Source organism: Austrofundulus limnaeus, unplaced genomic scaffold (genome assembly GCF_001266775.1).
Source record: "Austrofundulus limnaeus strain Quisiro unplaced genomic scaffold, Austrofundulus_limnaeus-1.0 Scaffold0, whole genome shotgun sequence".
NCBI lineage: Eukaryota > Metazoa > Chordata > Actinopteri > Cyprinodontiformes > Rivulidae > Austrofundulus > Austrofundulus limnaeus.
This window is the reverse complement of record NW_013952402.1, coordinates 9,543,272-9,559,938: the sequence shown is the minus strand read 5'-3', so window position 1 is coordinate 9,559,938 and position 16,667 is coordinate 9,543,272.

Here is a 16,667-nt window from a genome sequence, read left to right as displayed (position 1 = left end):
GCAGATTACTTGGCGTCTGAAAATACATTTCCTCAAAGGTATTTTTAATCTGAAAAAAGCTTCACTGAGTGAGAAGTTGAGAGCTCAGCAGACAGTTAGGTTTCACTTTCACCCGAGAGCCTGCAGGAGTCGTGGGCGGGGTGTGGGGGAGGAGGTTGCTCTGCCATGAGGACGTTCGGCTTAAAGACACGTCCCAGGGGCGTTTCTGGTCCTGAAAGGCATTTCTGGTCCCCACCTGTCGTTTTGCTCCTCAGCATGGCTGCCTAAAAACGCTGCAGGATTTCTCAAACATGCACGAATGAGTCAAAGCAAGGCTTTGGGCATGTTTTTTATGAGAGTATAACATTATAACATGATTTAAAACTCAAAAAAGTTGATTTTACATGATATTGCCCCTTTAAATTCTATTCTTAGCAAACACCTTTTTTTGTTTGTTTTGGGAGGGATTGTGGGTGATCCAGTTGGACCTATGAACTGTTCACAACATGAATCTGTATATTTTCCTAACCGTGTGTCCGGTCTACGATAGGTGCATTTTCACCAAACAGGCAACATAATAGTAGGTGCCCTGGAACTAATGTAATTGTTTGATGTGTAAAGCATCAGATGCTATTCATTTATAGAGTAATCAAATCCAGATGGAGCCATATTTTACTCAGCGTGATTCAAAATATTCATCTCTTTGAGTCTGTTTGCAATTAAACCGTTCGGTGACTGTTCAACAGCTTCAGAAAAGCGAGGGAGAGAGGGAAAAAAAGAGAGTATTTTTTTGGAATCAGTGCAAGAAAAGCAGCGTGAGCTGTTGACACTCATAAAAGACCACCCCTGATTTTGACTGTAAATGATATTACACGTCCGTCRGAGCTCAAGTCCTACATCAAAGCAAAGGAAATAATACAAATGTGACTTTCTTTTTTTTTCTTCTTCGTTTTCTTCTCTTTTCCGCCTTGTGTGAGAAAATCTGGATTGTTTTGAGTGCTGAAGAGTTAATCTCTCCTTTGGATACACAACAGTGGTGGCATTCCGCAGGAGGTACACTAAATGAAACGGCACAACAGGTAAAAAAAAAAAAAAGGGGAAGGGGCAGAGGACAAAAAAAGTGCTTTATGGGAAACTCCAGATGTTTGACATCAACAATCACAAGTCCCTGTCAGAAATTGCCCTCGGGTAACAAGGGGTTGTAATTTCAACTCCATTAAGATACATTAGTGTTAATTTGTTTAAAGACAACGAGCTGTTGTTTTGTGTGAGAAGGCATCCTATTGTGTCAGGAGTGGGGTGTGAACACCGACAGTCTTATCTTTAAATGTGGGCAGATATTTTATAATTTTAATGACTAGATAAGATGTGAGCCTAGTTGATTAATTTTTTTAAAGAAAAGTAAGGATGCGATTAAATTAAAATTGTGGTTTGTTTTCTAGCAGAGGAGAAAAGGAAAGAAATATGTAAACAGGTTGATATTGAAGAGCTTGAATGAAGCCTGCCTGTGATCCAAATCGTGTTCTTAACCACATAATGAGACGGTGTAAGTGTTTCCTTRGGATGACATGGCTGATCCAAATAACAGCAAATCCGTTGTGTATCTTTCTCATGAAGTTCAAACAGTATCGCTTCTGGTCAGATGAACGCACATCAAACACCTGCATTTAAGTGTCTCTGTTCTTTCCTTTCACTTTCAGATGCTTTACACACGCTGCGTAAAGTAGTAATATTCTGAGATTAACCAGAAAAAAGCATGAATGAACAGAAAACTTGGGGGATAATGTTCAATGCAGTGTAATTATCCTGTTTTTTCTTCTTCTTTTTTTTCTTTTTGATCGGAAAGAAAATAATGAAAAACGGTACACGAGGGGACTGTTTGTGAGTCATCTGAGGAGACATATTATCAGAGATGGACTGCTAAATGCAGGTCAAAGAGGCAACCTCTAAATGAAATAAATAAAATGCATTTTACCGTCTTTCATTAGACTGCAGCGCTCTGTGGGGACTTCCTGGGTTAATAACTGGGATGAGGTTTATGTTACTGTGTGTCTCAGCAGCAGGACAGGAAGACAACCCTTTAATAGAACAGCTTCAATTACACCACATCAGGAGAAAGATGTCCTCTTAGATCTCATTAACAAAAATAATTTTCAAACTCTACTATGTGTGTGTATGTTAGACCTTGTCTGTGTTTACTGATGTGAAAAACCTGGTGTATCAGTTGTTTTTTAGCTGCAAAAATTGGTTTCTTTTTCTACTGCATCCAGAAAATTGTCAGAATTGTCCTTTAGTCGGCATTGGAAAGACTGATGTGTTTAAAAGCTCCAACAGTGCACTAACATCTGTTAAATTGCTGCAATTGATAATCATCGCAACTACCGGCTAATTGCTGCATCTTATCGTGGGCAATTAACAAAATACGGAACTTCTAAAACACCCTCTGGCTGACTTTTCCCCCCGAAACCTTACTGTTTCTTTCTCTCCTTCCCCAATCAGCTGCTCAGACATACGTGGCCTCATGTCAGGGGATGCCTCTTCGAGTGAATGCCCTTTGAAGGAAGCTATTTTGCCAAATGCCAAAGTCATTGAGTTGCTTCATTTCCTGTCAGATAAGCAGCCACAAAGAGCTTTCTTTTTCCCCCACTCCACTCCCAAACTACTTCTAACATCTTAACATCCTCTTCTCTTCCTCCCCGTACCCCTCCCACTCCTCTTGTTAGTTGATAAACAGCGTTGTGATGTCAGGAAGGACGCACATTCCTCCCATAGTAACTCACAGATCTCTGAAGATCATGGCCTGGCTTCCGTGAAATGCGTGTGACACATCCGAGTGAAGGAAGGGAGTAAAGGAGAGACAGTGTGATGAGATTAACAGTGATGCACAACAAACTGGAGCTGTTTTCATGCATGATCTCTAGACAATGTGACTGAGATTTATGTCCGGATATTGTCTAACGTTTCCCATCGAAAGCACAACAGGAATTATTTGTCAGGTGCGTTCCTTCACTTTTGGAAAAACCAATATGTTTCTGTAAATAAAAAAAGGGGAATTAACAGAAATGAAAGAAGAAATGCAAAAGAAAATTGCTTGGGTTGTGCCCATATTAGGTCAGAAACAACCAGGTTTCTTGTCTTATTGTCTTGTGATAATAAGATAACTGCCCTTACTGTAAAATAAGGCTTTGAGGTTTGAATGTGACGCTGCTCTGGTTGTAGCAATTTGCACATTTTGCACAAAACCAAATAAGGTAAATTTTAAGAGAGAACTTTTAAATGATTGCATTACATGAGTAAACACAGAGCAGCTTTGTAGTGATGGGCCACGAGCGGTCTGGCTCCAGCCGGGACTTTAAAGTGTATGATGGAGCTGACTCCTGATTTGGAGCCATTTTTTGTGAGCCATTTTCTTTTCTCAATAGCAACTGTTTGCACAATTTAAATTACACTTTGCATATATGTCAACCCCTTTTGTTGTTTAGATGTATCCTCAAATGTCATACCTCAAACCTCAAAACTCTATAATTTTTAATTGTGTTTATTTTTAATTATTCACATGCGACCGGGGTATGACAAGCAGACTATCAGCCATGGGGAGAGACAGAACGAGAGGTGGAAATAACCGCACCTGTAGCTCCAAGGAGCAGTAAAGGTGGACCGGGAGAGGCAAACTTATTTCTAGCAGCAGAGTGGGTTGGGAGGCCATTTAATCTTATTTGTTGGTTGTTGTTTTTTTTTTACATCCTATAAAGACAAAATAAATTTGAAGCTGAGTTTTTTAAAAATCTTAGCAATTTTTCCACCAAAATGGGTGAAAATCTGTATAATTTACAGATGATCCGTACAACTTGACATGTTAAGAGTTGTTTTGTTGATGTGTTGTTTCAGTGTAGACTACATAAAAGTCAATAAGAGATTGAACGTTTCTGTCTTATTGAGATGAGTCTTTTTTATTGGATTTTATATTTTTATTTTTGTAGCTTGCTGTTTGAGCATACAAAGCCACATAAATAAATACAAGAATTGGGAAGCAAATGCATTCAAAACACCCCATACAAGGGTGTGCTCAACTGGCATGCGAGGACAAAGTGTGGCACAAAAAAAAGGAGAGAAAAAAACAGATGGAAACAACATCTAATGTTTTGGATATTCCAAAACATTAGCTGTTGTTTCCTTATTAAAAACAAACCCTTACCACTGTCACCTATGCTCCTGTTTTTTTTTTACCTCCGCCAAGGGCGAGGTAATGTTTTCGGTCRCGTACGTCTGTCTGTCCGTCTGTCTGTCGTTCTGTCTGTGGACAACMTTACTCAAAAACYTGTGAACGGATTGTCATGAAATTTTTACCACAAATGGGTACTGGGCCAAGGAACACACCAATAAATTTTGGTGATGTTCCGGAACATTTTGCGGATACAGGAATTTTTCTTTCTTTGAACACTCTGACATCGGCAAAGCTGTGATGCTTTCACAGGGTGTGGGTTTCAAAGTGTCCAGCAGGTGGCACTGTAGTATTGGTGTGCCCCTTTGTAACTCTATTACAAGATGGGGGAAATTGGTCTTGGTGGAGGTTTGCACTCTCCGAGTGCTTATAGTTTGTTTTAGCTTTTTTATTTTGTTTTTTGTTGTTGTTGTTTTGGAAGCCATTGCTTCTTCTTTGCTGTGCCACATGAGTAAGAATTTGATAGATTGTGTGTTTTTATGTTAGCACTTTGGTTATAATTTATGTAGCAAAAAATCTGAAGAGCCACTTGGGAGACGAAAGAGCCGGCTCCTTTCATTGAGCCGGACCAAAAGAACTGGCTCTCTAAAAGGAGCCAGAATTCCCATCACTAGCAGTTTTCTATTTGCCTGGCTGCAAAAAGATGCACAGCAAAACCACAATGAAATCGCTGCGTCTTTAGCAGATTTTTGCAGATTTGGTTTGCTGCAATCACAAAGCTAAGTAAAAAGCTGACTTCTCACACAATCAGTAATTACGACTTGTTAAAGGCAACTTAAAGCCCTTTTCTAGTTCTATTTTTTGCTTCTTTGTATTCATTAGGGCTGCTCAAAAAGGATTGTAAACACCTGTGTGCTGGAAAATTCCATGTGTGATCAGGACACTTGGATGCTCACAAGCTCTTGCGCTGATAAGCGTAATGTCATCCATGTGTTTGTTTAGACGGGTGATCTGTACTATCTCACAGAAGCCAGGTTGTTGATCTCCATTTCAAGGCCTTTCATCATTTTTTTTGTTTGTTTTTTGTTATTTAATCTTAAAGCCATGCATTGATGTCAAAATCCTCTTCCTTTTTAACCTGAAACAAGCTTGGAAACTGTCTCCAGATGCTCCAGCTGTTGTTACTGACAAGAACAAAAGAAACAATCCARTAATACTGATACATTGAAGTAGGGCTGGGCAATGAGTCTGAAAAATGTTTCATGTCAGTCAATATCTAGTTATTGTTTTTTTTTTTGTTTTGTTTTACCTGTTTGAAATAAGGACCAAGGCAGAGTAGTGTTGCGACCTTTCCTCTTTTACCTACAATTTCCTCTCAAGCTGTTGCACTCGTTTTCTCCTTTCACTCCACATTGTTCTTTTTTATTTTATTTTTAAGCAGTTATGAGACACGGTGGCAAAACATGAAACTGCTCCTGCTCTTACTTAAATTGTTGCTAGCTTACCAAAGAGTGAGTTAGCTGATACTACCAACCTTGCTTACCTGGGCCATGAGTGGTCGAGCAACTAAAGCCTTTCCCTCTGCCAACATCCTCCAGAATGCAAAGCAGTTCTGGATCGAAGTTCAGTGAAATTAGCAACATTCTTTCAAACGTATTTTCTATTGATATTGATCATGTGTCTGTTTTGTCATTGTTTTGTCGTCCAGCCCTACACCTACCTGAAGTATACAACTGTTAAGTAAACAAAATAAATAGTTCCTATTCAAATCTGGTATTTATTGAAATTCAAAAAAAATCCTTTTCAAATTTGAAATAGAAAACAAATGTAATTTTTTAAACAATATTGTTGCTATAACTATAATTATGCCTAAAATATTATAATTATTTCTCATCTTTTTYATTTTATTACCAAAAACTTTTACATTTGATAACCATAGCATTCCTTTACTATTTATCATGGTTGTAATCACATTTTTACAATGTCAACATGAGCAGCTTCTACTCAGCTGTTCTGCTGATTCTGCAGAAAACTGGCCAGCTATATGAAGCACTAGCAAAAGCCCTGTTACATATGAAGACTTCCCAGTTTGGCTCCTATCAAAATGGCTGAGATGTTTGTGGTTTTGTGATTAAGCTGCTGCAAACCACTCAGCCTAGGGAGAGTAAACCAAACATTTAAACCAAAAGCCAGATACAGGCAGTCTGGGCAACAACAGTGGCATATTAGTAATTACCCCAAGACAAAATGTCCGTCATTTCTGTGTAAACCACTTTCAGGCAATTTGACTTCTCAGCACATGGAATTATGTCTGGGTAGTTTGAGGGCTTTGGGGTTATATAATGCAATCATTGGACAGTTTTGTATCAACTCGAGGGATTAGGGTGACCTTTTTTCTAAAAAAAATATGGTTCATATAATTAACTTTCTGATTTACAGCTTCTATGTTAAACRTCTTTTTTTGAATAGTGAGTTATATGAATCACTTTGACCTCTAAACAGGCAACAATCGGGTCTGTATACGAGTTCCTGTGAATCCCTCTTTGACCAATGGGACCTTGTCTAGAAGGAAAAAATAACCCATCTGTCCAGCAAATGCTTCCATATGGACAATAAAGAGTGAGGCACATTCTTGTGGAAATGAAAGCAGTTCCTTTAATCTAAGAGACATAATCAATAACTGATAAGGTTTGTAGCCACAAGGCAAGTAGTTTGAAGATAACTTGGGACAAGATTAGTGATGGGACAAAACGAGGTGATGGGGTCGACGTTGAATTAAAACATTATGCACGAAAGGCTGGAATTACTCGCTTGGTAATCACGAGGTACTATCAGCTCTGCAGATCACTTCCTGCAAGCTGAGCTCAGTCGTCTTCAAGTGACCATTGTTTTATCTGGAAAGAATGATAATTAGAGTTGTGGAGCAGCCAACGTCRGCCAACAAAATGCACTATGTGGTCAGTTTAGCAAAAGTGCAAACCTGGAACGTAAATGTTTTTTAGCAAATATTTACCAGCACCCAAAGTGAAGAAGAAGAAGGCGTAGAAAAGAGGCAGCTAACATGGTTAATGACTGAGCAGTGAGGAGCTGAAACAGACATTTCAATAACAAGGGGGTGAGACTGAGGATTCTTAACGCGATTCAAGCCCCTAGGGAATGTGCTGACTTGGACCTTTGATGCACAAGATAACCAAAGTAGAGGGCATTTTCAACCATTGTGTCAACCTTAAATTTCAGAAGAGATTCAAAAATAACACCAGGGATGAAGGGAGGTTTTAAGGCTTGGCTTTGATTCATGGTTTTATAGGCTTAAGGACCAGAATTATATCGGAGTGCCAGGAGAATTTGTTCATCTCGAGAGCTGTTTCTAATGATATGGAGTGACCCAGATGGGCACTGCTGGTCTTAAATTTCCTAAAAATAGAGACGCTTATTTGCGATCCCACATTTGGAACGCAGACACTGAGTGGTAAAGTGTGACACAAGGCAATGGTCTAATTTTCCCTTTTATAGTTGAAAATTCCTTCTAACAAGTGGGCCATTTATTGAATTGTCTTGTTTTGTTTTTTTCTTTTTTTCTAATCTAGAAAATGATCTCCTGATTTTTTATGTTCAAGGCTTTAGTATAAATGTTAAATGCAGCAGTGTTACTTGCAAACAAATGCATGTGTAGCTTGTGGTTTGAGACAGCGGAGGCATCTGTGAACAGATCCTTTCGGTGTCCACAGATTACCCAAATTACGAGAAGAAATGTCATGCATAATAAAGCAAATTCTTTGTCTCTGGCTGCAAGTGGAGGAGGGTGTTGGGGTGTGTATGATTTATACCTTTCACTTAAAGTCACTTGTGAGAGTGACAGTAATATGATGTTTCCCACCCACAACTGGAGAACACACACACAGTCGGCAACCTCAACATAACTGTTTGCTGTGGCTATTGGGTCGTCCCAATCATTTCCTTGGCCCACAACACAGACAATGAGCATGCTGTGTCATTAACTGTTTCTATGAGTAGAAGAAGCAGGCAGTGGGTAAAGTAAGCAGAGTAAAAGTAGGTTGTGATTTGTTGATGTTTTTGTTCCAGCTTTACTTTTTGAAGTCTCTGCTTTGATAATGTTGATGAGCAGAAGTTGGCACAGAGAAGCCGACTCACGTCTGTAGAGCAAAGCGAACTTGAGCACTTTGCTCATTTAAATTCCCTCGGTGTCTCCTTTTTGTCAGCTCATTTAGAGCTCATTAGATTATGGTGTCAACAAATCAACATTTAGATACTGTACTAATGTGCTGCTAAGAAGGCCCTCAGATGATAACTACCTTTGATATGACCCCCCTGAGAGACACTCTGTTCCTCTGACTAGCCCCACCAGCAGAGGCAGGACAATCCAATCCATTTGCCCCCTGGAAAGATCAAAGCCYGTGCCTCCTCCACCCCATTCTATCACCAAAAGGACTCCACCTTTGTAAAGTCTCTACACAAATTAGATTGAGCATCAGGCTTTGTCTTTGGTGGGGTTAAAGACAGTGTTTTTTTTTTTTTTGTGTGTGTGTGTTTTTTTAAAGGATGGAAAACAAGCCGGGACATTAAAGAGCTTGGGTGTTGACGGAAAAGATTGACTCGGGGATGCAAGATAGCATGAAAGAAGGCGATGAGTGGCGAAAAGCTCTGATTAGCTGGGACAATGACAGGCGGCGCGGCGGCGCTGAGGTTAAAGCTGTCGCCTCTCAGCGAGAAGGTCGCAGGATCGCCTCCCAGCCTGGGGTCTTTTCTGGGCRTTTGCATGTTCTCTCTGTGCATGATTGGATTTTTCTCCGGGTTCTCTTGTTTCCTCACACAGACCAAAAAGGTTATTTGGCAACTTATGTGGGCCTGTGATGGACTTGCAACCTGTCTAGGGCAGGGGTCTGCAACCTGTGGCTCTGGAGCCACATGTGGCTCTTTGGACCCTCTGCAGTGGCTCTAATACAAATGATAAAACATGTTAACTCATGCTAGCCTGTTGTTAACTTAAACAATCCAAATTCTTTCTATGATTTGTCTCTCAAATCCATCAGAATTACCTTTAAAGAATTTGAAAACTACATAGTAATAATAATTAGAAAAAATGTACAACTGAATAGTTCAGTTAAACTAGTTTTTATGAAATTCTGTAAAAACTATATACAGTATTTTTCTTGTTTACATGAATCTGGTCTTTTCATTTGTCCTCATGTGTAAAAATAATAATAAATAAAATTCACAATATATTTTTTTAGTTTTATCACCTCCACTGGCCATAAAGTTTCCTGAAAAGGCCTCGAAAAGGCCCACAGACCACCAGTTGATAATCACAGTTGTAGCTTGTTTTACGGCTCTGGACACATTTTTTTTAGTGAGACAAGGAGCAGAAATGACTCTTTTGATCATAAAGGTTGCAGACCCCTGGTCTAGGGTGGATCTTGCCTTTCACAGAGCGACTAGAGGAGATAGACAGCTGCCCTATGACTCGGAAAGTAACAGCGGGGAAAGAAAATGAATAGAAGGATGGAACAATAGGGCCCTTAATGTGCATTCTGTCTGAAAAGTTTCTACACTGTTGAGCAAACTTTTTGCCATGACACAACAGCTGGTCCTTTTGTTGCGCCTGCACAGAGATATTTGCCCATGTCTCACAGCGATGCACTCACCCTCCTTTAGGGATATTTTATGGAATGAATCATGAACTCAGAGACATCTATTTCTTTCTCCCCATAAAAGTGATAGTCTGTCTGCTCTGAGCATTCTGAATTAGACATGGTCACCAGCAATTCCAACGGATGGCATGCACTTACTTATGCTGGGGTTTGCAGTTGTTGCTTAAACTGTCTCCCCTGAGAAATTTAGGTTATTTTTCAAAGAATATGGTTTCTGCAGTGCCCTCTTGTCAATCCGCTTTGTTAATTGACTGTGACTCCAGAAGCCAGACATTTTTCTGTGCTATTTAAATGGGTCTAACTCTATTTTTTACTGAACAAAGTCTTAGACCGTGTAGCTTTCAACAAGTTTCTTACTGTGTAGATTACAGACGTATATATTTCTTTGACTTCATTGAAACTTTGTAAATAATAAGTAAATTACATGTGTTAGACAGCTTTGCGCAATGTGGCTGTGGCTGAGGCAGACTTTACATAGCAGCTGGGAGGCGAGCCAGTTCTGGCTCTGGCCCTTGTCCTAGTCTCAGCCTCAGGCCGCCAGCAGCAAGCTTCTGGACAAACCATAATGAAAAGTAGGCATTTTTATCCCCTGGTGCATCTGTTCACTCCCCACTTGTCTGGCAGAGTAGGCAGACATTGCATGTTGGCATATTATTTATAAAAAACAATTGTGRGATTATTTGTTTGCAGCTGTGTAATTGCTGGATAAGTTACACTTTAAAGGACCAGAGAAAGTGAGCGGGTTCATCCACCTGAAGAACACAGGTGGAAGAAGGTGCGCTGWAATGTCAGCATGATAAATGAGACTTGTCGCCACCGGGTTACTGTTGCACGAGGGAAAAAGAGGCATAATAGCCTCAGCTGCAACCGGGCACAGCAAAGTACTAGATACAGAGACCACAGGTCTATTCACTTGTTTCTTGCTGAAGTAGAACACAAATTACCTCAGCAGTTTGTTTACAGRTTAGCGCAACGGTCTCACAGAATGTGGACCATTACAGGTAAAAATCAAAGCATTTATGTTTCTTTGTTGTAAGTCACGAGCTCAAAAATGATGACTTTTGCAAGATCACAGCAGAAATGTCAACAAAAATGAGGAGGATGGATCAAAGAAGTCATCCCTCCCCAAGGTAAGTTAACAGAATGTCAGAAAGGATTAAAGTGGAGACACAAACAATCTGATCCTGACTTTCATTCCCTATGATAGGTAAAGGTAACTTTTTTTTAATCCTTTCCTATAATGCATTTCACAATTATTTACTTGCATGACATGAGGTGAGGCACATCTTGTACAGTCACTGAACCACAGGCCAACACAAAGACAACAACACACAAAAAAAGGTCGATATGCTAGTGAATTATCTCAGTCATCCAGGTCCTGATCAATCAAAAGAAAGTTTCAAACCGAACTGGATTTCCAGTCTGAAGCTAAAAACGTTTTGTTTCCCCTTCAGGAAGCTTTCTCAAGTCAAAATCTTTGTAAACACAAAATAAAAGTTGTCCTTTTATTTTTGTGTGCTCATAAAGATACTATTTTATGAGAATGAAAACAGTAATGTTGGAAAATGAAAAAAAAAATCCTAAAACTTTAATTTTATGTTTTTGTGTAGACGGCCTATATTCAACCTTTTGAAAATAATATCATAGCTCCCACTCCAATCTGAAGTCCATAATGTTAAAGACAACTTATGCGGACTTGTGAAAARTTTGTCTATGATGTCAGGACATAATTCAGTCACAAAATGGAGTTTAAATAAAAAGAGTGGGCTGTAGACACAATGYTAAACTGAAGGTCTAAAAGACATAAAGAAGATCCCAGAGGCTATAACGTTTAGCAGGGAAGCTCAAGGTCTGAGTGAATAGAGCATTTTCACACAACTCAGCTAAAAGTTTTTCTTTTTATTTTGAAATACCTATTTTTATCTGGATGTAATAAAGCTAAGGTAAGATTTCCCAGTAATCCACTTAGCAGTTCCCAACTCCTGTTTCCCAATACACAAATTTGAGTGATGTTGTTGCTCTCATCTCACTATTGGAAACAGTGTTTATGCCTTTGAACTGGGTTAAGATCTAAACAAATACAAACAAAGAGTTAAAACGAAGCACAGTGCAACAAAGACACAGGAAACGAGTGAGAAAAGTCATCACCGGTGAATTACCCGAAACGTAACCTGAAACCCAATCAAAGCACAGCACGTCATCACCTCAATCTGAGAAACCCTTGTTTGCCCTGTTTGTGTTGACATCATCCAATAAGTGGCACAAACCTGTTCTTCACCTGGATTCTCACACTCGACACATTGTGCTGAATGAGTTGCCCTTTGTTTAATTATTATTTCTCAAGGACGGGGGAGACTCACTCCCATTGCTCAACCGGGTACACTGTCATACCGCAAAGATGAATGGCGAGCATTGTGCTTCTTCTCTATGAAGGGATTAGTGCCAGCAACCAGCAAGTGTGACACCTCCCTGTGAAATGATGTTTACATAAGAGCTTGTTTTTTTTTTTATCACAATGCTCATTCCAGAATCGTGCCAGCTCTTTCATCTGACAAAATAACACGCATTGCGTCTGTGCGCTCTGCCTCATTTCTTTACTCTTTTGATCTCTGATGGTTCACTCATGAATTTGTTAACTCCAGGACGTCAGTCAACAGTGTTGGCACCAGCACCAGAATAACAACAGTTAAATGTGTAATCAAGCTGATAAAGGGTTTATTATAAATCTTTGATTGTGATGTGAGATAATGTGTTTCTTTTCCCACAACAGTGGAATAAACATCTACAACTTAAAGGCCTAGCATTCCTTAAACGCTGCAAAAACATTCATCTAAAAATAAGTTTAAAAAATACTAGATTATAGTCTGAATCTTCTCAAAGTAAGTGAAATAATCTGCCAGTGCAGAAAAGCAATTGCACTTCATGAAATGATGATGACATTAAAAATGCCAGGTCAATGTGTATATTTAAGAGAATGATAAAGATTAATTTGCTGGAGAAATATGTAAATGTACGAATTGTTGTTCAAGGAGTTAAATCCCAGATCAATGTGTATATTTAAGAGAATGATAAAGATTAATTTGCTGGAGAAATATGTAAATGTACGAATTGTTGTTCAAGGAGTTAAATCCCAGATCAATGTGTATATTTAAGAGAATGATAAAGATTAATTTGCTGGAGAAATATGTAAATGTACGAATTGTTGTTCAAGGAGTTAAATCCCAGATCAATGTGTATATTTAAGAGAATGATAAAGATTAATTTGCTGGAGAAATATGTAAATGTACGAATTGTTGTTCAAGGAGTTAAATCTTTGCTATTCTTCTTTTTTCTTTTTCTTTTTTTTTTGTTGGTAAACTAAAGATTATTTTTTATTTAATTTATTTATTTGAGAAAAAGGGGCAAATATAATACGATTTATTCTTCTTCTGCTACCTTTGATTTAATTTATGATGTGTATTTCTGTTGTTTGTTGAATTAATGTTGCTGTTTTTAAAGAAATGAATAAACTAACTGAACTGAAAAAAAGGAAAACTGTCCAGGCTAACAAGATAAATAATGAAACACTTTCTGTTTTTGCTCAATCTCAAACCAAAGATWTACGATACAAAATTTGGTTAGATGGACAACTTTTGCGATGAAGAACACATCTCTCAATGTCTTTCATGTTTTTAACTAAAATAATTTATAATAATAATAAGGAACAGGGTTTTTTTTGTCAAACCTTACATACATAGCACAAAAAGTAAGAWCATTTGTTTCTGTGTTGTGACAATGCTTCTTGGCAAATGCATCTTATATTAGGGAACCTGACTGGCAGCACCTGAGGGTTTCAGAAGCTCAAAACAAGCATCAATAGCAACAGCAAAATAAGTTGTTTTGCAATGGCAGAAAAGACTTGACATATTTTCCATGTGCACAACCCACACACTCAGCTCTGCTCATGCCCCAAAAGCATGTTCCTTACAAATGTGGCACCATTTAAAAGAGAAAATAACAGGCTTCATAAAATTTATTCCCAAGAAGCGTTGTTACAACAAAGAAATAATCTACCAAACACAGATTTTCTTACTTTTTGTGCAAAGTTTAGTTCCAGATATGTGTTTGCAAAGGGTTTCAGAGCTTTGGAGGCCATGTTGACTCCAAAGGTTAGATATGCATCCACTAATTACATTTTTTAGAGTTTCATTACAATCTGTCTAGTGGCTCATGGAATATTTTACTAACTTGAATAACAAATCATAAGTGGGCCATGACTGTCAGCTACAAACACACCAAATTTTAACTCAACATTTGTAAAATTGATGGGGTTATAGACACTTTTGTGTTTGCCGTGGTGCATCAGCTGTGACAAAAGAAACATACTGTACATGTGCGAAAACATGATTGTCCCTTCACTTACGGCAAATAATTATTCTTATGATGATAAAGCTTAAATGGAGTTTTCCACTCATCTAGATCTGAGATTTTCTTGTTTTGTTCATCTCATTCATCACAGAATGCTCAAATACATAAAAAAACGACTTTCTAAGTACTGCTTCATGCATGCCTGCTGCTTAGATAACATTTGCTGCAGTTGCAKATGTTGGCAGTGTTTTAAAGCACGTGTAGAAAAGCATGTCAGTGGATGTGCTGATTCACTTTTATGGCATGACAACACCAAATGTTGATGGTTGTCTCCTTGTGGTCGAGTGTTCTTTTCCCTTCGAACCGTCCACACTCCCTTATGTACACCTATAAGAATGTGAAACTATGTGTGCACGTGCAAAGTTGTGTTTGTAAATGTCGAAAAAGCTGTTAAGCGGCGTGCGGGGACATGACCGTGCACGTGGTGGCGTCTCGGTGCAGTTTTCGTCACTGTTGTTTTTCCAGATTCCACAAACTGAGAGTGTGCGAGCGTGCTTGCGCGTAAAATACATACACGCAGTCTGGCTGTCCTGGAGTTGGGGCACATGCCTGTGGCCTGTGTTAGTCTGTGGCTGGTGTAATGATGACAGGCTCGCAAACACTCGCGCAGATTCCAGGACCCCCACGTATACACGACTTGGCTGGAGCCTGTGTGGTAAACTGTGCTGCTGACAATGCTCCCATTACTCTCAATTACTCTAAAGAATGGAAATAAAAAAATGTTTAAATTGTTGAGTCTGTCCTCAGCAGCAGTGAAACACTCACTCATACTGCCCACTTTAATAAAAATAGCAATACCACAATGTTAAACTGCTCTGTGAAAAACGTCTGTGAAATGATGTCCATGATAGGTTTAATTATAATCACCCAAAGTTTGACATAAGCTTTTATTTTGAATACTTATTACACAGGCAAAATAACTGCTGCGAAGCATTCTCATACACTATTTTGCCATCAATTCTCATGCAATCACACATAGACTCGCTGATTTGTTTTGAAGTGATTCGCAGAGAGAATGAAGGAGCACAAAATACATCAACTCTGCTAAAAAGTCCCAGAAAAGCACTTGAATTACGTCCTAAGCTGTTCATTATCCCTGATCTTCAGTGACAGTCACACGAAAGCCGAAACCTGTTCTCCACAGCCAGACTCAAAATCAGCGTCTTCAAATATAAACAGAAAAATAAAAAGTGTCTTGTGCTTCTTTTGATCTGACAAGAAAATCAAGTGAAAAAAACAACAACAAGCACAGTAATTTCCTCACATCTTCTAATCTAAAAGGGTCTAATTACAGGCATCGAGGTGTATTTGAGAGGTTTTATGGCCTATATATTAAACGCATCTATTGCACAACGTTGCCAGGAAAGAGGCTGTGCAGTTGCAGCAATTGCAAAGATTGAGAGAGGCAAGATCTTTTTTTAAGAGGTTGCATCACAAAAAATAAGCGTTGCTCTTCTGTTCATTCTTTGAATCCTTGTGTAGATTGAGTAAGATGAAGTAATTAGAGGCTTTAACCTGGATAACTAGCTATCTGCTCTGCTACACATGAATAAGTCATAATTAGAAACTAGCCCACAGCGAAGTGGCAAGCACTCACCAGGACACTTATGCTTTGTTATTACCACTTTGCAGTTATCATTTGATATGGCCACATCCTGTCCTTTAGTTAGTGTTGACTTGATGACACGGGCCTAATTTAACAGTACCTGCTTGGTGGTATGTTCATGTTTGATTTAATGAAGTTGTTTTCTGAAGGATTAAAGTATTTAAGCTGTCCACTCATGGTGAGTTTAACACAAGATAATCTTCTACAAAACCCTTCTTTTCAAATGTTTTTATACCAGAAATTTCACCTAATTGAACATTTGGTCAAACATTTTAGGACACATAGCAAATGTAGATTAAAAGACAAATGACGGACAGAAAGAAATGTTATCATAAGGAATTTAATAACACAAAATTTCACATTTCTTTGCATAACCTTTCATATAAAAGAATATATATAATATATGTAACATATTTACAACACATGCAGCACCGTGGTTTTGTTGTACCGGTGATTGGGACAAATAAGTGCCACATGCAGACTAGTATTTACAATGCAGTAATTTACTGCAATAACTGTGGCTATAAGTTCCGTAAAAAGAGAAACAAAACAGCTTTGCCACAACCGACAACATGAATCGACCCTCCAAAATACTTTTTTTAAATGTCACTTTCTCACTTCTGATTCTTCATTTGTTGGTGGGGAGCCAGAGAAGTTCATCTCACACTGTTCCATCCCTCTGGGTATATCACTTTTCCAAGATTCATGTCCATCCTTCCGGGTGAAGCGTTTGTGCCAGCAGCTTTGGCAGGAAAGAATAGACTTAGGTGTTGGGTGTCTGGATACATGTGTGTGTGTGTGTGTGTGTGTGTGTGTGTGTGTGTGTGTGTGTGTGTGTGTGTGT